The 26,178-nt window shown below is 49.9% G+C and overlaps 1 pseudogene; it reads right to left on the reverse strand.

The window, feature by feature from the left end:
• Positions 1–12,791: 12,791 nt before the first annotated feature.
• On the reverse strand, positions 12,792–25,509 carry LOC149344009 (uncharacterized; annotated as a pseudogene).
• Between the last annotated feature and the right edge of the window lie 669 nt (positions 25,510–26,178).

The raw sequence follows: 26,178 nt of genomic DNA on the forward strand, positions 1-26,178 counted from the left end.
TCCGTCATCTTCAATCCACTGCACTGGAGTACGGCAGCGCCGCAGCGCGGCGCCACCCTTCGCCCGGGGCAGTCGAAGCTCGTTTTCGAGGGAATTGGTCAGCGTTGTGACGGCAGCGTTTGAGACGGACTACATGAACAACCTGGGCCTTGCTAGAGCGGCAGTTAACTGGGGTGACTGGCGATTATTTATTTCACGTCAATGAGGACCGAGAACAAAAAAGGGGCGCTGTCGACTCAGCGAAGTCCAGAGCCAAATGTCACCTGGATATACCGCAGTGTGTCCAATGTCGTAACGGGCGATGGTGCCAACTTGTGTCCTGAGCGTTCGGAGGCGAGCTGGTCGTCGCGCTTCCTTCGCACGGCAAAGGGTCTGCGAAAGGGACGGATCAGAATAGTGTCCAGTGGCGTAATGTATTTGCGTTGAAAGCGTCACAAACGGCACCGCGGTGTCCCAGTTCTTATGTCAGCCGCTACATACATGGACAACACGTTCGTGAGGGAGCGTTTGATGCGCTCCTTCAGACCATTCGTTTGCAGATGATTGAACGTCGAATGCCGATTACGACACGCGGGGCTGCGTGGCGAAGGATGACCGAGAAGCAAAAAGGACGAGACGTCTGCTGCTTTGGCAGACACACGAGAAGCTGTCTCCACGCAGCGAGTCAAGTAGTCGACGCAAACAATAATCCACAGTTGCCCCGTGGTAGACTTGGGAAGGGGACCAAGCAAGTCAACTCCGATCTAATCAAATATGATGTGAGGCCATCTGACCTGTGACAACAAGTCGGCGGGCGAGGAAATGCGATGCTTAAATCATTGACAATGCATACAGCCTACTACGTACTGCTGAGTTGTAAAGTTCAGGACAGTAAAAGCTATCCCGCTTTGTGTGGAATGTACGAGAAAACCCTTGGTGACCGCTAGCAATATCGTCATGCATGGCGTGCAGGACAACGCCACGAGGACTGCAAGGGACAGTGGAAAGCAGACGTGCATCCTTCAGTGAATAGTTCTTCTTAAAGAGCGCGCCCTTCGATATGACTAGCGTCGTAACAGGAGCAGACTACGGGCTTGAAATCGAGCAACAGTTGGAAACTAGGATCCTTGCGTTGTTCTTGCTGAAAAGTCTCGAGGCTGAGGAGCTTGGCGAAGACAGAAGATAAACAGTCATCGAAGTCCTCTTCGCAACTCGCCGTGTCCGGTAGAGGGAAACGGGACAAGCAGTCGGCATCAGCATCTTATACCTCAGTCAAGTCATTCTTTTAGGCCCAGCGCGAGAGTCGACCAGAAGGATCGCAAGGGCGAACAAGCCAACACAACGAGTAACAATTTTAAATTCAGATCTATGTAGTTATGGCCGAAACTATTCCACAGCCAAGACGTCTGCGAGACACTAGACTTTTGTCGCGGTATAGTTGCATTTCCATTTCGTCCAAGTGCGACTTGCATCTGCGACCACGTGCTGGGCGCCGTTGTGGAACTGGCTAAGCACTGCGCCGATGCGCACACGACTGACGTTGATGTGCAGTCGGCGCCGCCAAGTTGAAGTGGCGCAAAACAGGTGCAGGTGTGAGGAAAAACTTCAGCTGCTGGAAGGCGGACTCACATGCCGACGGCCATACAAACGGGACATCTTGATAAAGGATGGGAGTCGAGGGATGAACGAGTTGAGCGTGGTTGTGGGAAATGCCATACGGCAGCTATCTGCTATGGGCAGGGCTAGACACCGTCCTTGTCGACAAGAAACCAGAGGACGAAGGTTTGCCGTTCATCAAAGTGGAATTTCATGGAGGTCAGTGCACCTCGTGCGACTCAGGGCAGCACCATACCTGGTTTTTCATTATGATTGCGAAAGGTATTTCCCTAAAAGATCACATCACCCAGGTAACAAACCTATATCTCCCACTGAAGCCCAAGCATTATCGTGCCCAAAGGGCATGAATTGAATTCATACAGTCCTTCGGACGTAACCAACGCTGTCTTCTTCTCTGCTCCGATGGATGCATGGGGATCTGCGAATACCAAGAGCGCAGGTCAACTGACTAGAGGTACGACGCCGATTGAAGACAGTCCATAGCATCGTGAATACGCGGGAGCGGGTAGAGGTCCTTCTTCTTGAAATCAACGGTAGCCTACGCAAAAACGCCAGGAGTTATCTTTCTTGCGCACCAGTGTAACAGGAGCAGTCCACGGACTTCCAGGTTACGCCTTTCTGTAACACATCTAGCTCTTTCTCGCTGATCATAATTCGTTCAGCTTGGGACATGCGGTAAAGCTTCTCTCTGATTTGTTGAGCGGTACCAGTGTTAGTCTGGTGTTGCGTGCGAGCAACTGGTTTGGTTTGGTTTATGGGCTTTAATGTCCCAAAGCGACTAAGGCTATGAGAGACGCCGTAGTGGAGGGCTCCGGAAATTTCGACCACCTGGGGTTCTTTAACGTGCACTGACATCGCACAGTGCACGGGCCTCGAATTTCTCCTCCAAACAAATTCAGCCGCCGCGGCCGGGATCGAACCCGCGTCTTTCGGGCCAGCAGCCGAGCACCATAGCCACTGAGCCACCGCGGCGGCAGAAACTGGAAGCGACAGTGAAGCGGCTAGCTGAGTGAAATTAAATACCGACGCATACTGGGCAAGAATAGTCTGTAATACGATTCGCTCAGACGATGGAAGCGATTTGCTGGTCATGCGGGTGATAATGACGGATAAGGCTGCAGCTCGACTGGAAGGCTCGCAATTAGACACAGAGCGGATAGTAAGAGCATAGAGAAACATAGTAACGCAAAGAGCGCACACTCCCGTAGGGCCCTGCGCCAGACGAAATGGCGAGGTTATCGTTTGTGATCAAAAAATGATACACGTTTTCGTCGATGCCCTTCAAGAGGTAGCCGACTGTCACCTCTTATGTCATGGTGCAGTTCACAGTGGTGCACAGCTTTAGCACATCCTCAATGTAAGTTGTGCAAGTCTCATTAGGTGGCTGCGCTTGTTGGACAATGTTTGTTCGGCCGCCTTGTTCTTTTTCCACAACGTGTCACCAAAGCAATGCTTGAGCTCGTCCACAAAACTGTCCCACGTACAAAGCGCCTCCTCATTGTTCTCAAGCCATAAAAGCGCGATGCCTTCAAGAAGAAAGCAACGTTCACCAGCTGCATCGGCTTGTCGCAGCGGTTATATTTGCTCACACGCTGGCAGTGCTTAAGCCACTACTGTATGTCCTCGTACGCCGCACCAGATAACATGCGGGGCTCGCGCAGAGGCGGCCGGAACCTGACCTGTTCGGAGCCGCCTCGGCTGTGTGGCAGACCCGTCTCTGACGTGCTCGCAGGTGGACAGGTGGATGGTTCCCGTCGCGGGTAGCCATAATATAAACTTCGGGACCATCTGCTACGAGCGGAGAGATGGTCCAGGACGCCCAAACCCCACATCCGCCATGTGATACGAAGTTGCGAGGACGGGATCGGGTTTATTTACAAGTAGGGTCGGGGACATAGCTCAACGTTCAGCGTCAGTCTGGCTCGACCGCACAGTTTCGTGCCCGTCGAGACTTCTTCCGACCGCACTGCAGTGCGGCAGCGCCACAGCGCAGCGTAGCGACATGCATTGTTCACAGGGGGAAAGCTGACACCACCGTAGCTGCAAAGCTAGGTAGGGCAAGCGAAGCCCGAAACGAAAAAAAATTTCTTCACCGCGTTTCGATAGAGGCGAAACGGAAAGATGCCTTTGTGGGCTGTGCGACATCAGTTCACGTTAAAAGTAGGTGGTTGAAATTATTCCGGAGCTCTCGCTATGGCACCTCTTTCTTTCTTCATTCAATACCACATTCCTCGCTTCCTTCAAAGATTGATATGGGTGTCCACGGTTATGTGCGACAAATACTGCGCTATTTTCTTTTCCTAAAAACTAATTTTTCTTGGTGTTTCGGGTCAGCACAATCACACCGCTCCGTCCTCGTCACTGCCCACGTCTATGGCCAATATTTTCTTCGCACCACAGCGCAGGCGTTCGGCGGTGAGAGTCCGCTCCGCCGGGTGGCGCGGTTTCTCGGTCACTTGTGGCTAAGACAGTACTTTGTAATAAAGCTCCCTCCGACAAAGATATTTTCAGCCACTGAGCTACGTGTCTGAGCGGCGCGACGAATCCATAAAGATGCAATATTTTCCCGCACATCTCCAATCGGCTGCGACCTGAAGGTATTATAGCTGCTCTTAGTGCAATTTCTTCCGACGTTCTTTGTGATATATAACTTTGTACATTTTTTGCTTGTATTGGTGTTGGTTGCCCATCTTTATTTCATTTGCAAGTTTAGTGCAGTTAAATAAATGGTGATTTATACTCCTCTTCCCTGCTTCAATGCCAAACACGGTGATATGTTTGTTGCATGTGAATATTATATGCCTGAGTTTGGTGCCAAGTGTTTATTTTACCACGCCGTCTACTGTAATACCCGCCAGGCTGATGTCTAGGTACTTATTTATTTAGAACATACTGCAGGCCTACAGTAGGCCCAAGCAGGAGGGGCGAATACATAATATATGCAAAAAAGAACAGATTTAGCAAAATTGAAAAATGTTAAATACAAGTTGTAACACAAAGTACAGCAATAAATACAAGGCTCAGATGCAAAATACAAAAAGTAAACGTAGAAATAAATGGCTCTCAAATCTGGCGAACACCTGTTCCACTCCTCAATGGTGCGTGGAAAAAATGAGTATTTAAAGGCGTTAATCCTAGCACTGTAAGGGGTTAATGATTGTGTATGATGATTTCGTGTTTGGCGCGTAGTGTTAGGTTTGAGGAAGGGGTCTGCATTCATAGACAGTTTATGGTTTTTTAGTAAGAAAAGAAGAAATTTCATCCATCGTAATCGTTTCTTCTAATTGTAATAGATATTGGACAATATGCTCAGCACTAAAGGAAAAAAATTGGTGCTTTTCTCGCCATCCAGTGTTGCGCTGTGAGCAGAACACAATACCCGAGTGGTGAATCTGCCGTTTGGCTCCATGACGGCGAAGAATCAGCGTCTGAGTTCTCCTCACGCAGGCAGTGTACGGCCACTGCGACTGCTTTATAGTCAGAGCGTAAGGTGGAGCCGGCGGAAGCAGTTGATCGGCCAAAAGACATCCAGACAACCTTTCACGCTCTCCTCTTTGATGCATGGTCCCACGGTTTGGGTCGCGCTTCTGGGCTCGTAGGCACTGCTTGGCACTATCGTGCCAGTAGACGTTTTGCTGGCAGCAGACGACGTAGTCGTCGAAGCGCAGATCCCAGCTGCATTTTCGGTCCACCCAGCCGCGCAACACTAACGATGAGAGGGGCGCACAAACCCTGAGGTGTCCACTTCAAAGCGAACTGATTGTGCAGTGTGCACAGCCTCCAGTGGTGGCAATATCCAAGTGTACCAGTAATTCGTTTTGTTGCCAGGGCTTCTCCACACGATCTGCGAATGGAGAGATGTGGCAATCGTGCTGAGCCAAGTCAGTGACCAAAAGCAAGGCCAAGGTACCTCGCACAAATTGTGTAGGAGTTTTGTTTTTCACTCCCAAATGTAAAGCTATGCTACACACACCGCGTAACGCAGTAGTAGTGGAGAGATATAAAGTTACGTGATTATACGCACTCCGTGAAAGAGGGATTCATAAACTAAAAAAAAAAGCGCTGAAAGATGTCCTAGAGACAGGAGCCCAGAAAATTTGGCAGTGGTTTGACTCTTGTTAAACCTGGAGGATGCCGTCGAGTTGAAGGAAGCGCTCTTGAGACTGACGCAGTCGTCGCTTTGGGGCGCATGTATTCCCGAAGGATACTTGGACCTTACGTCTTCAGTAATAGTACTCATAATACCTTTCAGTATCGTTTCTCACAGGTACAATTTCCGGCCTGCCATAATCACAGGTAGGCTTAGCGCCCTGCATTAGTGGCACGAATGAGAGAATGAAAAGAAAGCCCTTAGTCATCTATGCATAGAAACGACAAGGAGACAAAAGGGGGCATATTATTGTGCGCACAATTCAACAATGACAACCTTACTGCCGTATACAAGTAAATATTTCGGGAAGTTCATCGATAATTCTCGGTACGTAATAGCTACGGGTGTATGATGATTGTATCAAGTGCGAGTTCGCCAATAAATATCATTCGCGCGTATATAGCAAGCAGTCCTGCACATCTATACAGTATACAAGTCTTTCAACCATATGTATTTTAACACGTCTCTCAGTGAGAATACAAGTTGAAAGCTGGGCATTTTGAGAAACACATACAAACTTGCATTCGTATAACGAGACAAACCATAGCTGACGAAAGATAAAAAGTTCATTGATAAAAGACCACATTTTGGAAGGGGTGGCTCCGGATATCTTGTACCGCTTGCGGGAAGGAACGCACAAACGCAATTGCAAGCTTATTGTATAGCGTGTGCCGTGCTTGTCGTTTTTAAAAGTGATGAGACAGCGCATCCGAAAGAACTCTCATTTAGCGACTGCAGAAAGAACGGGCAAGGTAACCAAGAGCATCCTTTCCTTTCAGTCATGACCGTCCTTTCTTCACATAACCTAGCCGTTTACTTAAAGATGACGACAAAATACGAACCCTACTGCCACGAACGCTAGCCAGAAACATATCCCAGTCGTAAGGACCAATTAACGCGTTTATGCATGCAATATCTACGACTATCTATCAATGGTTTTGTAGGTTTCTTATTGTCATTGGTATTCTTAGTGCTACTCTTACGTACGATCATGCTAAACACTAAACTGCATCTATCAAAAACGCTGCCACCTTTCGTTCGGCAACAAAACAGCAGACATTGCTTCTGCCGGACGTTTACGTCGTCAAGACGTGAAGGCGCCTCATTTAGATATATCTACACGAGTGAGACAGGCTATCGTAGAACCAATAAGTTGGTCGGCAAGAGTGCGGAAGTAACCTAGTACGACTGGTTTCTGGTGGTTTTTATACAGGTCGATGTTAATATAGCCAGCGATGTTAATATAGCCAGTAATGGTTCACCTTGGCTTCGGTTTTCACTTCGGGTTCGTTGTTCAGATCCAGTGTTCATGGATGGCAGTTGTTCGGATAGCGATAATTGGTTTAATGTCCACCATATATGCGGAACTGGGCACTGCCCATAGATCCATGGGAGTCTGCGTACCACTCCTGGGTGCAGTGGTGCAGCGGTAAAGTCAAGACGCGCCACTGCTCTTCTTTGGCAGGTGCTCCCATCGATGCGACTTCGGTTGCTATCCAGGTTGGTCTTCGCAAACATCCTCTCACGATTAATTGAGCGGCCGCCGGGCACGCTGGGCAGGCTGCCCCCACCTGTCCACCACTCGGTAGGCTGGTGAGCTGCCTGCCAAAAAACCGGCTTCTGATAAATACACGACGCCTAAGTGCGAGCAATGGCGCCAGCACTAAAATAGTTGAAGGATGAAATATAAACTACATCAACTGACTCGGCTACATCAAAACCAAGATTGGCTGGGAGTTCAGCCCTCACGGGTGAAACGTGCAGGTGAGATAGCCATCTAGATAAAACTGGTCCTTTAGCTCGCTCGAAATATTTGTCTCGGCGATACGAGAAACGTGTTTATAGAACTCTTCTTGTACACTCAAACGAATTCATTCCATTGCTTTCTAGTTACCTATGTTGTCATGCGCTATGCTGAATCTGAGGAAAAACCCCCTAACTAAATGACACTCAACACAATGAAGGAAAAAAAGAAAGTGGTACTGAGCTGAATTAAGTTGGGTTATAGGGGACACGCAAAAACCCGAAAAACACAAATCGCTGCACTTAACCTTTTTCTTTGGCTGTTTAACTTCCCAGCCCAAAAGAACTCTGTCTGTGTTGGTCATATTTTCCGTAAAGCTACATGAAACGCACTAATGAGATACCAGGAGAGAAACGGGCTCCGAGAAAGCGGCACGCTAAATAGATATCTCTGAAGTAGCCGAAACAGCCACCTAACATTTCTTGCAGTAATAAGAATTTGGGGTCCAGGCCAGAAATTCTTACTCATTATTGAGAAGTCTGCTGTATCTACTATAAGACCTCATCACAACCGGCCTCCTCTACGGCGCGGGGGAGGAGGAGGAGGAGGAGAAAAGCATTTATTTAGTAATTTAGAGAGAGGTGCTCGGGGAGAGGCCCCTAATGGGTCTCACCCCTTACAACACTAGGCGGAGTCCCTCATTCCGGGATCCCGTGGGTCGAGACCGCTACACAAGTCCGCCGAACCAGGGCCTGTTGGGCCGATAGTTCATGGCAGCTGAGTAGGGCCGCCTCCCAGTCCTCTCGGGTAGGGGAAGGGGTGATTGGGGGGAGAGAAGGATTTTTTTCTGCATGCCCAAACCATGTGGAAGGTGTCGGCCACCTCCCCACAGAATGAGCAGCGGCCGTCAAAAGAAGGATTAAAGTGCTTGAGAACCGCCGGGCACAGCAGGGGGCGACGGAGGCGGAAACCACGGCCGCAAGTGACGGAATGGTGTTCGAATCCAAAGAGGCGCCAGACGCCGGCTCTTCGTGCCCGCGCACCCACGCATCGCCGCCGCCGCCGCCGCCGAAGCCGCGATAAGCCGCGACGCGCGCCAGCGCCATCTCTTGGCCGCAGCAAACAAGCGGTGGGTCACGTGAAGCGAGCTCGCGCTGTGACTGGCGCGTTCTCTGTTGAGCTGGGCTCCAGCGCCGCTGCTCGACGGAAACGTAGAGCTCGACGGTCCCTCCGTCAGCTGTTGGCGCGACAGAGGCGAGGGAGCAAGGGAAAAACCGTCTCAGAGAACGTGGCGTTATAGCGGCAGTCCGGTGACGTAGCCGCTGATTGTCTGGCAGACTGATGTGCTCAGCAACCTGCCCCACTGAGGTCGCCGCATTCAGATTCCCCGGCGTGGGCTTGCCGACCGCCCCTCAACGTATCGCTGAAAGTACGACGGCTAGGTGACGAGTAGCGGACGGGAGAGGGTGACCGTGGGCGGCCGCTCGGTGAAATTTGCCGGCAGCAAGGTATTCCTCGATTTGCCGAGGTCGCTCACAGAACCGCGTACGCAGGGCGTGACGTCAAAATCCCTGAAGCCCGAGTTCGCGGTAGGGGCAGCGCCGATACAGGTGGCCGGCCTCCCCGCTGTGGAAGCAGAGCGATCGCTGGCGAGGTGTGAGCGCCAGATGTCTGCTTTCGAACCGGTGGTCTACGTCTTCAGCAAGAGCGCCATGGAAACTGGTCGGCACACGGGGCTGCTGAAGGGTTAGATGAGGGGAACTCGCCGGCGCTATAAGAGGAAGCTCAATGGGGCGGTCGGTGGGCGCCGCTTCGGGAAGGAGCCCGAACTCTCGGGCGAGGTCGTGAAGGCGGCGGCTGCTGCGATGTATGGGCGTAGACACTAGCGGCAGTCGGTCGGGACTCGATGAACCGCTGCGAGGAGGCGTCCGAGGCACGGGATTTCAAATCCACCTCCACGACTGTTACGTAGCCATGGGGCTCGTAACTGAAAGACTTTGATGGGGGTTGATCTGAACGGCACCAGAGAGCAAGCCAAAGAGCACCCAGAGGAGGCCGTGACTGAGCTTCTCTGCCTTCAAAGAGAGGGCTGATTCGGACTGGTTGGTTCATGTTGAATGGCACGACAAAACAGCGCTGACGGACGGGACGGAAGAAGATGAGACAGCGCATGTGTTTGTCTCATTCCGTCCCGTCCGTCAGCGCTGTTTTGCTGTACCATTCTTCTCTGCCTCTTTTACTCGCAGGTGCACGAGACTTGCAAAGAACAGCCCCCCAGCGGCTGCTGGTGGAAACGCAGCAATATGAAGGAAGCATGGCTGCTAATATCTCCTGTGGTCTTACGTTCCTGACATAGTTAAAGGTTCTAGTTAAGTTATGATATTTCAAAAAGCTGCTTTCGCTGTCTCCCACTGAATTGACACAGCTAACCTTGCTTACAACGCATCAGAGCCGTAGTCGGTGATGTGTCATTAAACATTCACAGTGCGATCGTGTGGTTTTGTTTGGTAGGCGTCTCACCAGCCATCAAGCCTATTTTGTTAGCCCTTGTCTGCACCGCAGCTCCTCGGTAGCGTTCTTGATCCACTACTAACTGCTGCTAACTTGCCACTACGTATCATTTTGTGGAGGTGCTGGGTACAACGTCATCCTATCCCTGAAGCATCGCCGCCTTTCTCCTCGCCTTGGTCGTCGGCCTTGGACTCCACCGCCCGGCTCTCCCCAGCTCTACTTGACCAGAACTGACCAGCCGCTTTTATAAACCAGCTATATAAACAGTAAAGAGTAATTCAATGCATTCTATGTGGCGCAGCTGCACGCTCCCCTCTTCTTTAGAGAAAGTGGGAACACAAGTCTTCTCAAAGCAGCCGGTATTCGCCATTATCAGTTGCTGAACTGGAGGAGCCGTGGCCTCCCTTTTGCGCCAAGTGGAAGGAAGTCACAAACGTCGCCATTCCCTGTTTTCAGTGGAAGCCGAAATCTTTGGCACGCGTATGGCACCTGCCATCTACGAGTCATGTAGATTGGTGGGAAGAGCCAAGCCTGTTTTGGTGGATGAGTTGCACGTAGCGCTTTATGTTGAAGCATGTGGAAATGCGGCTGCACGAGGGGGTCACGAACGCCGCGATTCACAGATCTTGGATGGAAGTCGTGCCCTCCCTTCGTGAGGAAGTGGAAACGCAAGTTTCTTCTCGAATGAGGCCACGACCGTCGCCATTCTCAGATATTAACGGAAGTCATAATCCTGGCCGTGCCTGAGGGGTCCATTCCTAACTGTATTGGAGGGTACATCGTCGACTCTTGTAGGTGGTGGAGATATCTGTAACCCACAGCAAGTCAGTCATTGATTCAGTTTTTATTTGCAGCACATGGCAAACATTGAGCGCCTGGTAGACACAGTCAGTAGGCATCTTTGCCTGACGATGATTCAGTTTTTATTTGCAGCACATGGCAAACATTCAGCACCTGGTAGACACAGTCAGTAGGCATCTTTGCCTGACGAGGCCTGTGCCCAACAGCCTGATAACACTACTTCTAAGAGAACAGAAGACAAGTGGCGCTTATCCTTGACAGATTGGCATTCTTGGTCATCATCTCTTCAATCACTCCAAGGACCGCGTCGATGTTACCAATGCTCACGATGTGTAGATCAACCAAGCTCCTCTGACTGAGCACACTTCGAGGGGCGACTAACAGAATGGGCAAAGAGTGCAATAACTGTTCAGTCTACCTCGTTGCACAGAGTTTTATGTTTTTATGCTTCTATTACATATTAATTTCACTCATATTTCGCAAAATATGTCTAAGGGTCCTAATGTGGCAAAATGAATAAGAAAATACATTCATCAAGGTTGCCTCACTTTTTCAGCAGGAAATGAAATTGACACGACATTCCCGCCTTGATGCGCTCGATGGTTGTTAAACTGCGAAATTCAAACTGGGAGCATTGCTGTGTAACATATGTCACCTGATAACCTAGATTCTTATTTATCGTAATTTGTCCTCGATTTATTTGACTCTTCATTTAGAGCTACGAATGTCATAATGCGCCAGCACAGTTTCTGTAAATAGTGCGAATTTTGTTTTGCATATTTTTTCTACGCCAATCTTTAAAGGCATACCTTATTTGCCGCAAGAAAATACATCAAACTTTAGAATGAGCGCTTCAGTCTGCAACATTCCTATAGGCCCTGTATACTATTTCAATGTTCAGTTTCGTCATGTTCCCCAGACGTGAAGACAGGGAAATAGCTTGAATGGAAATTTCTCGAGGGATCTAAAAAAAAAGCTGCTCGCGTGCAGCATGCGACCGAATGGGCAGCCGAAACGAAGGTGTTGGTAAACAGTTCCTCATAAATGTCCACAGGGAAATTGATGCTGACGCTTCAGTATGGTGCTAGCTGCGCCCCTCATTTAAAAGCACCGAATGGAGAGAGACAGTGGTCCAAGTACCAGCGCACTCGGTTATGAGGGGTCCAAATAACACTGCGTTCAAAACCCCAACTTTATTTCGCAGCATCATAGTAGAATTCCGCCATCGGAGTGTTGCGAAGTTTTTCCGATCAGCCTGCAATTTTGTCACTATGCTATAGATGAACGCTGATCACAGAAAAACATTTTATGGAATAGGATGCATTTTCTGATTGACACACATTCGTCATTTTCAGCAACATTGAGCAGGGAATGCAGGCCAACTCATGGAAGCTTATTTTATCCTATAGAATCTGCTTCCTATATGCAGGTAAATGGAATTCTATTTGAATGGTGTAAAATCTCTTCAAGAATAAGCCCTGCGCCAAGGCAGCGCTATTTACGACAGCGAGCAGGTACACCTACGTGGCTACTGCATGTCACCTGGAATTACACTGATGAGCGCCTGTGATTCCGCGCGCCTGGGAGTACTGGTTACTCCGGCTACAGTTTGGGATCGCGTCTGCACCGGAGTACTTTCAGCGACATATGTCCCGTGAACATGATCGACGATATTCTCGTCTTTATTATTATTACTGGTTATTAAGGATTATTACCGGATTTGATAATGAAATCAATTTTTCTTCGACACGCCTGGATGCGACTGCTTTACAAGTTCGGGTGAAATGACCTGCCCGCATTTCTTTTCGTTCACTGAGTAGCGGCGCATTAGAATTGCGTGTGAGAACGACAGCCGCTGCCCAAGGGCTCGATCGAGGAGGGTATTACGACCCCAGCAGCCAGCATGTCGCGCACCTGGTCAGCGATGACCGTTCGCTCACGCTCTGCGTAGCGCCGCAGCGGAATAGTTATGGACGGGTGATTGTCGGTTCATATGCGGTGGACAATAAAATCAGTGCCAGGAAGCTGTGCACTAGTCTCCGCGAAAATGGCCTTGTGCCGTTGGAGCAGGGCACTCAAGGTTTTTAGGACCGGAAGGCTCACGTTTGGCGTCCACGGGCGGGCTAGGGACGGTACGGCACAACCGGAGTTGCACGTCGCCGTTTTCGATTGAGAGCCACGTCCCCGGACATGAGGTAGTCTGCGCCCAAGATGAGGGCAACAGGCAAGTCCGCAAACACCGGGACGAACACCAGTACCTTGCTGCCAGCCTCAGTCCGGATGCAGATATCGACTGCACCAACGGGAGCAGCGCTTCTCCCAAGCCTTGCAGAGGAGGCGAGGTTCCACTGACTCATTGGGCCCGGTGCATGACGTTGAAGCGATGCCGTTGGCTGAGCGCCAGTGTCAACTAGTGCGGTGAACTTCCCGATGCCATCGACATGCACCGGCAGGAAGGGAAGAGGGTGATCTTGAAATGTATGCGTGGGCGGGCAGCATAAGGACAATCCTTGTACATATGGCCATGTTGTTCGCACGAAAAGCAACCGCGGGGTTGCTGTGGTGCTGCGGCAGATGTTCCGGCGGCAGCAACGGTCCCGCGACGACAGGCGGTGTCGTGCAAGGAGGCCGCTCGGCAGACGTGGACATAATCGATGCGTAGGTGGCATCGTGAAGCCCGTCGACAATATACTGTTTGGCTGCGGACGCGGGCCACTCGATATTGCAGGCCTGAAGAAGACGGACCTTATCATAAATGTAAACGGCGACGACGTCTTCATCTGGAGCCTGGCGCTGCGCTCTCATCGTCGTGAGTTTGGCGTCGTGAGCACTGGCCCGGGGTGTAAACGCGGCAAGAAGGGCAGAGGGCCAGGCCGACCAAGTGGTGTAGCGGCAACCTTCGTTCTGGTGCCAAGCGCGGGCGGCACCACGGAGATGGTCTTCCGCGAAGACTAGCGTGGTGGCTGGAGACCAGGCGGAACGCCTGGCAGCAGCGTCGACCACTTGAATCCACGCTTCGGCGTCGTTCGAAAATCCATTGAACTCCGGAATTTGTACCGGCGGTACTGGGTATCCAGAGGACAGCGAATCGCGGCCGAGCGCTGCAGTGAAAGAAGCAGATAACTCCCGGAGGGTGGAGAGAGGGCTTCGGGAAGGAGGGCCAAGGCCGAATCCGCCGAGGAGGTAGGTAGGTAGAAAATACTTTTATTGCTGTAGAAATGTGTTGTGCTAGTAGCAGACGAGAAAGAAGAGGTCCATCTTCCTTGTTCTCACAGGGCCGGTCGGTCCCTTATTCCAAGGCTCTGCTGAGCTTCACTGCTCGTTGGGCGTGCTGGATCAGACCTTGTTGGCAACCCAGATCGCCGCTGGAGAGCCGGCTCTCCCACTTTTCTGCACTCGGTTCTTTACGAAAGCTGTCGTTCTTACTGCATTCCCACGTGATTTAGTTGATTTAGATCGGGATGAGGCTGCGGATAGCGGATTCGTACCCCCTTATAGTAGTTGAGAATGTCTGAGTACGTAGGGCCCACTAGGTCGGGTAGATCGTCCGACTGGGAGGAAGCTCGGCTTGTATACCCTCGAGCTACCTCGTCGGCGCGTTCGTTCCCCGCTATGTCGGTGTGTCCTGGTACCCTGTAAATGCTATGTGTGACTTTTGGTGGGGTCGCGCTCTGGAGGAGCCGGAGCGCGGAGCGACCTATGCGGCCGTTCATGTAGTTACGGCACGCTTCTCTCGAATCTGTAAGGATGGTAAGAGACGTGTTGCTTCGATAACCGGCTACCGCCGCTAGAGCTACGGCCAGCTCCTCCCTTTCGGTTACCGTGCAATCCCTGACTGAGGCGCTAGCTAATTCCTTTAGGTTGGAATCAATAGCTACCGCCATGTTATGTGAGCTTCCTGAATACGGGGAGGCGCGTTCGTGTATACCGTTGTGGATTTTGTAGCTAGGTTTTTGTACATACCTCGCCCGGGCTGCCCTACGGGCCGCATGCAGGTTGGGGCCCATGTTCCGGGGAAGGGAGCGAAACCTTTAGCGTCTAGCGAATTGCGTCCGGTATGGTCGCAGTACGATTCTCGATTTCCGCAGTTCCGCCTAGCCCCAGTCGCCTAAGAAGCGAGCGCCCCGTAGGAGTCTGCTGGAGCATGGCTAACTGCGTGACCATGGGCTTCTTTGATCTCTTCGAAGGTGTTGTGAATTCCAAGAGCCAGTAGTCGTTTTTCGTTGGAGGTGTTGGTTGAAGTACGGGAGGGCGTAACGCACGCGACCATCAGGGTCTGAACCAGGCGCAGTATATCCCCCTTTCGCATGCCGCTCCGCTTCTGCGACACGCGCGTGATCATTCTGGCGACCTGAGTAGTCGATTGCTTGAGAAGGCCGAGCGTATGGCCGCATCGCTGATTGCTCTGCAGCCACATTCCCAAGACTCGTATCTTGTCTCCTTCGGGAATTAGCTGTCCTTAGAGGGAGACATTGAGCGACCCTTCCTTGTGTTTCCCTTTGTGGACTCGCAGGAGTTGCACTGACATATTCCACGCAGGTAGCCGCTGCTTGCAGTCGTTCTTCTTTCTGGCCGAGCGACCCAGTGGTAACCAAGACCGTGACGTCGTCAGCGTATATTGCGTGCTGTATGCCTTCAATCTTCTCGAGTTGTCTTGCGAGTCCGATCATGGCCACATTGAAAAGTAGTGGCGAGATGACGGACCCTTTTGGTGTGCCTTTGTTGGGGGTGCTGTTGGAGAGAAAGGCCTTCACGTAGCTGTGAATCTTCTCGCCGCAGTGGAGGTTGTCGAGTCCTCCCATTACAGCTGTGTGGCTAACGTTGTCAAAGGCCCCTTTGATGTCCAGGGCCATAACCGCGTTCTCTCCTACGCTCGGGAAGTTGGTGAGGACTTCCTCTTTTGAGTTGTATGTAAGAGGATGTCCTGGGTGGAGAGGTGGGCTCGGAAGCCGAACATACTGTGGGGGTACAGGTCTTCGTCTTCCATGTAGCTTTGGAGCCTCCGAATAACGACTCGGTCGTAGAGCTTGCCTAGGCAGGAGGTGAGTGAGATAAGTCGGAGATTTGATCTTGCCTGCTCCCGTGTTGCGCGTGCAATACCTTCATGGCAGCGAACACTTCCTCCCTGGTGATCGGCCTAGGAGGCATGGACGCCGTTCTCGGGCGGAATAGGGGTCCCAGGCGCCGAGTGAGCCGGCCGTGTGACTGCCCCGCCGCTTCGAAAGAGAAGCGGCGGGTCGGGGAGGTCCTGGCTGGGTCCGACATTGGCCGACTGCGCCATTGTAAAGACTGAAACTGAGACGCGCTGAGCTGAGCGTCCGCTCGATAGCCTAGCCTTTGTTTTATTCACACTTCCTGGTTGTAACTGTTTCGCCGAGCCGCTGTAATCGATAGTGCAGGCGTTGTTCGGCGCGGAGCTTGCGTACAGCAGGACGACCAAACACGGTTGTAAAATTAGCCTTGAATGAGTCCCATGTCGTGATATCGGCTTCATAATTACGATACCACAAGTTGGCAATGCCGGTCAAATAAAAAAGGACATTTGTTAACCTAGTGCCATCGTCCCACTTATTGTATGAACTCACTCGCTCATATGAAGCAAGCCAGTCATCGCAGTCTGTGTCGTCAGTCCCGCTGAAAAGCGCAGGGTCACGCTGGCGTAAGGAGCCAGAGCAGACAACCGGCTGGGTCATCGTGGCGGCCGGTGGGTGTTCGTCTTCAGCCATGCGAGCTCGTCTTGCTTATACGTGAGGGAAGGAGATCAGGCAGCACCTCCACCAAATGTAGAAGGAGGACGTCGGGGATGGCGTCGAGGTCGGCGAGGAAGCGGGGCGATCAAGAGCAACACGACCTGCGTGATGGCAACCTTGTTCTTCTTGACATCAAAATGGCACATACCCACGCTGGGGGATAGCCCAAGGTACGGTAGTGAGTCCCAAGGAGGTATATGCGCGGGGAAAAAAAACTAACTAGAATAGTAGAATGATTGAAATGAGAAAATATATAATATGTATGAATTGTTAAAATTTTTCAATAAATAAACAATTTAAATATAGCAGGAATAAAATAAAATACACTTTTGGACATGCGGTGGAATTTTATAAGGTAGCCGCAAATAGTGCTTAACGAGAATCCCGTGGCGCTCGCACCAAACGAGAGCAGAACTGGCAGAGACAAAGGGAGTCCTAACCTCGAAAGAGGACCTCCAAATACTGTTTTCTCTGAAATGCGAACCGCCGGCAGGAGAGGAGAAAGTGGTCTATAGTTTCAACTTTAGGTGGGGGATTCTGCATCGCAAAAGTGTCATGGACACTTCACACAGCCTTGACTTGCATGATCGGACATTCCATGGAAACTAAATGTTGAAAATCCACGGTATATGTTGGAACCGCTGGAAACGGGAGGTCTCCAACAGTATGAGGTGAGGTACAGGACAGATTACAGGAGCAGTGAGAGCTGACCTTGCCAATAAATCAGCCACCGCGTTGAAAAATAGATACCCGAATGACCAGGTACCCAGACAGAGCGGACTTCCCTTACTGTGCGCGGAACAAAAAATCTAAGGGAACGCATGAATAGAGAGGTGCCGGAAGTTTGGAGAGAGACTTAAACTGAAAGGCAGTCTGCAAGGATAAGGACCCGTGCTACATGCCTCGGAATTTTAAGAAGGGCCAAACCAAGAGCCAGAAACTCTGCAAAGAATACAGGAGTGTAATCAGGGATGCGAACGGAATAGCTGAAAGCCAGATCTTGTGAATATATCCCAATCGCCGCCTTCTCACAGCTCCCGGAAGCATCAGTGGAGAGAACAGCATGATGAGGAAAATGCTGTAAGTCAAGAAGACCATTGAGGATATTTCCGGGCATGTGTTTCGCATGGGCGCGGAGGTCAGAGCGACCTGAAGCGGGGCCAGCAGGTTCTGCGTGAATTTAACTTGCAGAAGCTGATTACGTGACCAATGAGTAGAGAAAAACAGGTGTGGGTCGGATAGAAAAGTGGGAGTATTAACACCGGGGGCCGCGTCAAAGGACCTGAGGAAAGGACGCACCGTGACTAGTTGGAAGCGGGAATATAGATCGGGAATACGGGCTTCCAGATAAAGGAGAGCATTTGAAGCTTATTTCGGGAGCCCTAGGCATAGCCGTAGGGCTCGCCTTCCCAGTAAGGCCAAGGTCTGCAGCTTGTAGCTTGCGCTACCAGAGAACAATACACAGCCGAATTCCATAATTGGTTGGTCTCAAAGCCTTATAGAGGAACAGTAAGGTGTCGCGACGCATGCCACTTTTATTGCCTACCCGTGTGAGCCGGCCTAGTAGAGCACGTTAGCCTTTAATAACATTATTATTGTAAATATGCTGGCGCCAATCCAAACTTGGGTCGTAAGTAACACCTGGGTATTTAACCGACTCCACCTGCGGAATCGGGGTGGAATGGTAGACTAGCGAGATGTACAAAGGGGTGTCTGGAGGAAATACCAGCATGCCACACTTGCTGACATTTATCTTTTAAAAATTCACATAAATGTAATGCGGTGGCTGTAGCTGTGCAAGTTTGTTAAGAAGGACTGTGTGTTCTCCACGCTGTCATAAGCCCTTAGCAACATCTAGTGTCACCAAGGCCGAAACTTCCCTCCTGCGCATTGAAAAGCTGATTCGGCTTCCTAGATCCACATGCGCGGTCCATCAATCTGCGCAGTACTAAGGGCGTTTACGGCATTAACATGCTTTGTTAGGCGACTATGCATACTCTTTCGATCAACTTGACTAAATTTGAGGTTAAACCAATTGGCCCTATATTGTCTAATTACAATCCATTCTCTGCATTCTTCAAGAGCAGAATTATTTTCGCAATCATCCAACTCTGTGGAATCCACGTTTTTTCCAATGATGCGTTAACGATACCTAGGAGGTGAGTGGTTGAAGTCTTGCGCTAAAATCTTCAACATACCCACAGTAACCCCATCAGATCCCGGGGCGGCAGACTGCATTGAAGAAACAATTGGCAGGAGCTCCGACACATCAACCTCAGTATAGTCTGAGCTTGGGGCGAGTGTGAATAAAGGTTGTGTTTTCTGCATCTGGAAACGCAATGCCAGCCCCTGAGCGATACGTTCAAGGTTTTGCTTAGCTTCCTGAGGAGACAACACTATTAGACTTAGTGCGGTTGGTGGCCAGAGTGTTCTCATTGTGCGCCATGGATCCTCCATATAGAGCCTTCCTATTCTGGGGACTTGAGAGATACGTGTTTAAATTTTGATTATATTCCTATTTGGCTTTTTTGGCAGTTCGTTTGAAAGATGCAGAGAAGAACTTATAAATTATATACAATTAGCTGGCTTTGATTATAGGAAAGGCTTTTCCAGGCAGCTTTGCGACGACGATAAGCCCTCTCACCATGGAGACGGCTGTCCGTCAGGGGCTGAAGTAGGGCACACGGAGAATACAGAATGCTCAGCAGCATCTTGCTCAAACTAACTATAGATGGAAGTGAGGCAGACATTAATTTTTTGTACGATATGTGATTTACAAATTTCATTGTCGCCCCACCTTTTCTGAGGGGAGGGGAAAGAATATTTGGAAAGTGATCACTAGATGTACCCGAGTCTTCTGTTCACCATCCAGATACCCCAAACCCACGAGTAACTAATGTTGAATCTATTACTGAGCCCCTCACATAAAGGCTACAGGTCCGGAATTTCAGCAGCGCACTGCAGGCGTGGCCATCCATGACCAAAGAAGCTGGCCGCAGGAGTCTCAACTGCTACCCCAGGTACTGTGGTGCGAATTCAAATCCCCTGCGATGACTTGTTTGCGTTGCTCAGTATGCTATCCAAAATGTCTGTCCTGTGAACGTCATCAGAGAAGTAGACGTTTGCAATTGTAACTGGCGCACTAAGGAAGTGAGATGTCGACCGCCAACAGTTCACAATCAGGCAGCGTAATTGTCTGCGAAATAGAGGCCCGGTGACACATTTTTGTAGAGACCATAGTTACTAGCCCGCCGTTCCTGCCGACGCGATCAACTCTGAAAACACGAAAGTCTTTCATTGAAAATGATTTAACTGGAGAGAGCCGCGGTTCTTGCAAAAAGCACTATATCTGGATTATGTTTACGAAGAAGTTGTTCAAGATCTGGAAGGGAAGAGAGTAGAGAGCGGCAATTCCACTGAACAACTTTTAGACCCGCCATGGTTATCGACTGATGAAAGAGGCACCAACAGCCTCTTTCAGCACATCAGACTGGGGGATTACTTTTGAGGGTCTTTGTTTGGGATTGCAGAGCAACTGTCTTCGAGGGTGAGGAAGGAGCTCGACGCTTCTGGGTAGAGCATAGCATTTCAACACCCGTGGTGCAAATATCTACGCTAGAAACACTGCCTGGAGCGCAGGTGGGAGGCGTGACTTGGGATGTGTCAGCAGGCGACACAGAGTGACTAGTACTAGCAGCACAAGTTGGGAGAGATGCAGACGTCGCCGCCTGAACAGATGATCGAGGAAGCGTAGATTCGCCTGAAACAAGTTGGGATAAAGCCGAAGTGTTCAGCATTCGCTCGATGACCACAGAAAGAGCCTGCTCCACTGTGGACACTATAAAAGCAGTCACAGTTGACTCGAGTTCTCCAACAGAAGATGGCGCACGGCTAGCGTATCAGTTCGGTCCAGAAGTGCATAAGCATCTCCTCTCGAGCATCGCTTCACCTGGATTATCTCCAACAGGCTTTGTTCTTCAGCGCGTTCGAACAGTTGGCATCATCAGCTGAGTGGTTGGAGTTGCAGAGGCAACCCAGGGGCTGATCAGAAGCGCAGTTGTCAGCTGAATGATCTTGACCACAAAGACGGCAGCGCGTCGCTGATTTGCACGCTTTACCACTGTAACCGAACCGCCAGCAGTTGGAGCATTGGAGAGGATGGGGCTGCAGAGCGTCCACACGGTACACTATCGGCCAGACCTCTTGAGCTCAGAAGGACAGGAGGAGCCAGCAAAATTTATGACTGATGATTCTGTCGGTACCCACGAACCATTTGCTTCTCTACTGCACCGGTAGACAGAAAGAACCCCCACACCTGCATCTTGAAACTGGTCCAGTATTTCCTGCGGGGAAGATGCTGGGTTGACGCCACGAACACCCTTGGAGCAAGCGAGCTGTTCCGAGATGAAGCTTTCACCGGCAATGAGTCAAAAAATTTTGCACTGTAGCAGGTCTCTGGCGCAAGCAATATCAGTGGACTTGCAGACAATGCCTCTACGGCCGAACGGTTGTACCTCAGAGATCTGTAAATAGTGCTTGGTTAGAGACTTGAGCTCCTGCTGAAGAATTTTAGAGCCTTGCATGTTCTTCCTCACCCTCATCAGCTCGCCGCTTCTTCTTGCGTTCGTTCCACCTCCTATGTCTAGCTTCTTTCAGAAACTAGATTCATCGTTGTCTCTCGTCATGGACGCACTGTCGTCGGGTAAGCGGACCCGTCAAGCCACTTCGAACTTATGTCACTTATCGATACGCCTAGCGTTCTCTTCCTCTGTCTCCTTGGCTCGGAACCTCCTCTTGCCCTCTTCCCTACAAACGAGCCCTAGCTTCCTCCGAGCGGTCCATTTCTACCACAGGCTCCGTACCGTTGTGATATATATATACCCGCCGCATCTCTGACGACACTCCGCGGAGGCGCGCAACTGACGAGGTGGGCGGCTAGAATTTCGATGAAGGCTAAATTCTAGAGGCCCGTGTGCTGTGCGATTTGAGTGCGTGCTTGTTAACGAACCCCAGGTTGTCGAATTTTCTGGAGCCTTAGCAGCTTCGCTCATATAGTCGGTTTGGAACGTTAAAACCTTATAAACCATACACCATTTCTTTGATCCCACTGTTTATCCTTCTCTATATGACGCGGTTCGGGTGTCCATAGAGATATGTCAGACAGTTACTGCGGATTCCCTTTCCTCAAAAAAACAATTTTCAATTTTACGAAGGAACGCCATCGCCCGTTCGATGCGACGCATTATTGCCCGTTGGACAAATTGGTAGTGCCGCGGCTCAGCGCCCAGCCATGCTGACCTCGCGAAGCGGTTGGTGTAGTAGCTCTCGCTACAAAACTGCTGACCCTAGTTCTGTTCTCTGAAGACGTTCTTTTGCATCCAAACATGGGTGTGGTATAGAGCATACAGTTGAGTTCCTATGGCTAGAAATGCAAAATTCTCGCCACATCGCTCCTTTTGACGCGCCCATATAAGATGTCACAACTTCAACTCTAACAGACACCTGGCTGCATGATTAAACTAGTTCGAGGACATATAGTGCTTGAGCACAGAGCCCTCTACGTGATTTCTGGTGAATTGATAAGCGATCACCTCTTTCCACCTCCGATTTAAACCGCCTAGCATGAACACTAATGCATGATTGACCGGCTCGTCAGGTTTTGGCGCTACGTGTTTCCTCCCAAGAGTGCTTCTTCAGCACGGTGAGGTATTGCCGGAATGAACTTCAAACCTTCGATCCAGCGAGTTAGTGTCCTGTTTGACGGACACTGAGCTTTCTGAGCGTTTCGTATCCAGTTGTCCCGAGCGAACTTAATTTGTAGGCACTGCTTGACTGTTTCTCGCGCCCAGGAATCGCCCTGGTTGTTCTTTTTATTAGACAGAGTGTGGAGCTGATTCTTATTCAGGAACTTGATATTTTTTGAAAAATTTCTGACTTCGCTTTTGAGCCTCGGAACTTGATTTTTGAGGCCCTTAATACCGTCTCTGGTTGCATGATGTTCCTGAAGCTCTGTGCATCTCTTCGTGATCCGCTAGCTGCTTACAATGCGGATCATACAAACGAGGGGGTGCATGTCCTAAATAACACGGTGCGAAATAAGTGCCAGTACTTCATATTTGTTGTACCCCCATAATGCCCTATGTTTCATTATCCCGGCGTCTCTTCTTAATTTTGCCCTAAGAGACTGTTCATGCTTTTTCATGTATATCTGCCCTTCGTTTAGCCATATCCCGAGGTATATTCGGCCACTTTGGATATTTCTTGGCATTGTTATTGTAAGCACCTGATCAGCTGTATCGTTGAAAATCATCACACCTGATTTAGTTGCGCTAAAACTGAAACCTAGAGCGTCTCCTTCGTCTCCACAACAATTAAAAATGTTTGTAAAACAGTACCATATCGTCCACATACATTAAACACGGGAGCCGCTGCTCAACTGCATGTCCGCCTAATCTGTAGAACAGATTATACCCTAGATTACTTTCTTGTTTACCGAAAAATTTATTTGCAAAGCCGCATCCCCATCATTACTAAACGCGAAACATCAATCACTCTTGTAATTCGAATGAACTGGACATCTCGCACCCAGAAGCCTTGAAAACTAGCGCTCAAGAGCTCTCTGCGAAGCCGCCAGAGGGAAACTCAGGCTAAGTTTGGTTTCAACTACTTCTGCGCTGTGGAGGAATCCTCACTTTTGAGAAATTGCTGCACATGCAGAGTACCTGTTTCCATAGCGCACATCCACAAGAGTACAATTACATTTGGTACATTTTCACTCTTCTGCACTGTCCTCCTGCATCGACACGGAATGTTCTTGCATTTTGACTGATTGGTTCGAGTGGCAGTAGTAGTGATCTGGTCAACAGCGCGGTTCTATGAGCGTAGTCGTGACTTATGTAGTACACGATTATATACCGCCTGTGCAAAAGCTGGCGAGTCCACCGCAACCTCTGTGCCAAGTCCTTCAGATTACCGCTTGATGAGAGGTAATCCAGATGTTTCATGCGCCCGCTTTGATGCGATTATTCACGTAAACAATCGGAGGAGCCTCTAAAAAATTCAGGGGAGGCTCTCTAATTTTCCTGGCGCACTGTTTCGCATTGACTTTACACACTTTCTTTGACTGCTTCTTTAGCACGACTTTCTCTCTGCTTCGATGAGTTCGGTTGTATCTATGCTTTCTTCGAAGTTGAGGTCTAGGAAGATGTCATTCAAATGCACAGTCCAGTTCCTTGACGCTGGGGCGAGTGTTGAATAATTAAATCTAAGCAGCTCCCGTTCTTGGTTGAAGCTTTTGTCTTGTGGGGTCACGAATTCTCATTGCTTCGAGGAAATCTCGATTGGTTCTGGCATCTTGATTGAAGAACTCCAGTGGGGTTAGGTGAACGTCTGGGTGTGCGTAAATGGCAACTCCGGCTGCTTGGTTGGAAAGTCGGCTGGCGCCAGTGTAATCCCTTGATTTCAATTGGTAATACCAAAGAACTTTTCGAAGTTTCTGTCACACAGAGGATCTGTGCCATGTAAGGATAGCGTTCGCACATTTACACACGCTACTGGAACTGTGATGCTTCAATGAGTGAGTTGCATCCTTGAGTGATTGTAGCTAGACGGTGCTCATTTAGACCTCTGAACTCATCCATGAGGCTCCTTCCTGTTGGGGCTGCTAGTCAAGCCATGATAACTTCCAGGCTCGGAAGTCTTCTTAGAGCGACGTAAACGAGAGCTTGAAGATGCTTGGAACTATACTCGTACACCACTGACTGGAAAGTGTGGCCCCTTGCTACTTGTGTATGGTAATCGCCGATGCAGCAGTTATGGGAAACTGATCTGGCATGAGTTGAATGTGTCCATGGCTCTTCCCTTGAGGTGACGCACTGGAATGCCGTTGATGTCACCTTGAATGTAGCGCACTGTCGCCATCGCACCGTTCACTAGACCATTGATTACGTTGATGAGGCTGGTGAGCATGTTGGGGAAGCCCACACACAGCGTTTACGCATGACAGTAGACAACCCGTACCACTCCTTGTGGGACGCAACCTTGTCTCTGGCCTTCTCCTTCTCTTCCTCTGAACGACTTCCCACGATGAGATCTATGGCAACGAAGGGGGAGCCTTACTGAGTGAACTGCTTTCAAAGACCGATGCATTGTAGGTATCTGTGTCGGCGTTCGAGTAGTACAGGGGAATTGGTCCTGGACCTAGAGCCTTGGCGACGTCGACTTGGACGAACCTACTACTCTTGATGAGTGCCTTCCTGTCTGAGCTCCATGCCATCCATTGTCAATCTTGGTGAGTAGCGAGGAAAGTGACATCGCTCTGACGAACCACTTTGGTGAGGGCATAGAAGGACAGCTGCTGCCAAGGTACAGGCTGTGTACTGAAGAATGAGATCGAGAATCTCGATTCGAGTACACTACTGGTGCCTGAACCGGGGGCAGCTGTCGCAAATCGCCACGGAGAATAATGTCATAGCCTCCGTATGGCTGGCTGGTCAATGCGCATGAAGATGCGACGCCGGCGTTGTTCAGTCATTACAAGAGAGTCACTCATGCTCACTTGATCGCTGATGATGCACTTGACGTTGTTGAACGCCATTCTGAATGTGTTGAGGTTGGTGTGGCTGTCCTTGATTCAGATTCACGGGCTGCACCAAGCTTGAAGGCGCTGTGTATGGTGATTCCGCTCAGCGCATCTGCAGCCTTGCCAGTTGTTGCTTGTCTTGCCACAGCCAGCTCCTCCCGTGAATAAGAAGATTTCGATGGGCTGTGACTCGGGTGTAATGAGTCTGTGGATGATCGCGTATCATTTCATACTGTCCATCATTGGTCAGCCGCATCTTATCAAGGAACTCTTCCGTTGGTGGTATGTTCCCTCCCTTCTTGACCGCTGGGCATCTCGGGTGCATGACTTTGTCTTCCCTTGCTTCAACTTCAGCCTGGAGATCCAAGTCAACCATTCTGACGGTTTCTGATGCCTTGTTAGCTTCCTTCTGCATCTCTCATCTGGAACTCTGCGACTTGCGCTCGCATCTCGCGTTCTACGGTAATGATGCGATCGCACATGATGATTTGTACGAGTGCCACTTCAGTATGGCAGTTCAGTATTTCATTTCATTTCATTTATTTTACCCTCAGGGCTTTCGCATTACAGAGGGGGTGGGACAGTGAAGAAAACAATACATAGATCAAAAACAGGGCTATATATACGAACAATATTGAAAGATCCTAGAGACAGAGGACGAAAACATTGAGAACAAAAGTACAGGAGTAAAAAGAAATAAATAAAAGGATTACAAAAAAAGAAACCTTATGTAGTCTATATATGAGTAAACAACATATCACAATTGGTCTGATTCTAACAGTGCGAGTAATTTGCTTTTAAAACGCGCAGTGTCGCTAACACAGGTGGCTGTGGGTGAAAGATTATTCCAGTCACGACATGTTTTAGGGAGGAAGGAATTAGAGCAGGTCACTGTGCGGCAGTGTGGAACAGCTACTTTTTGATTGTGGTCTATGCGAGGCGAGATGAAAGATGGTGCCTTTACACAGATGGCTTTCAGGCAAGGATTGTGATAGTAAATTTTATGGAAGAGGCAAATGCGTGATAGCTTACGGCGAGTGGAGAG

Source organism: Amblyomma mixtum, chromosome 5 (genome assembly GCF_055824585.1).
Source record: "Amblyomma mixtum isolate Tamu chromosome 5, ASM5582458v1, whole genome shotgun sequence".
Taxonomy (NCBI): Eukaryota; Metazoa; Arthropoda; class Arachnida; order Ixodida; family Ixodidae; genus Amblyomma; species Amblyomma mixtum.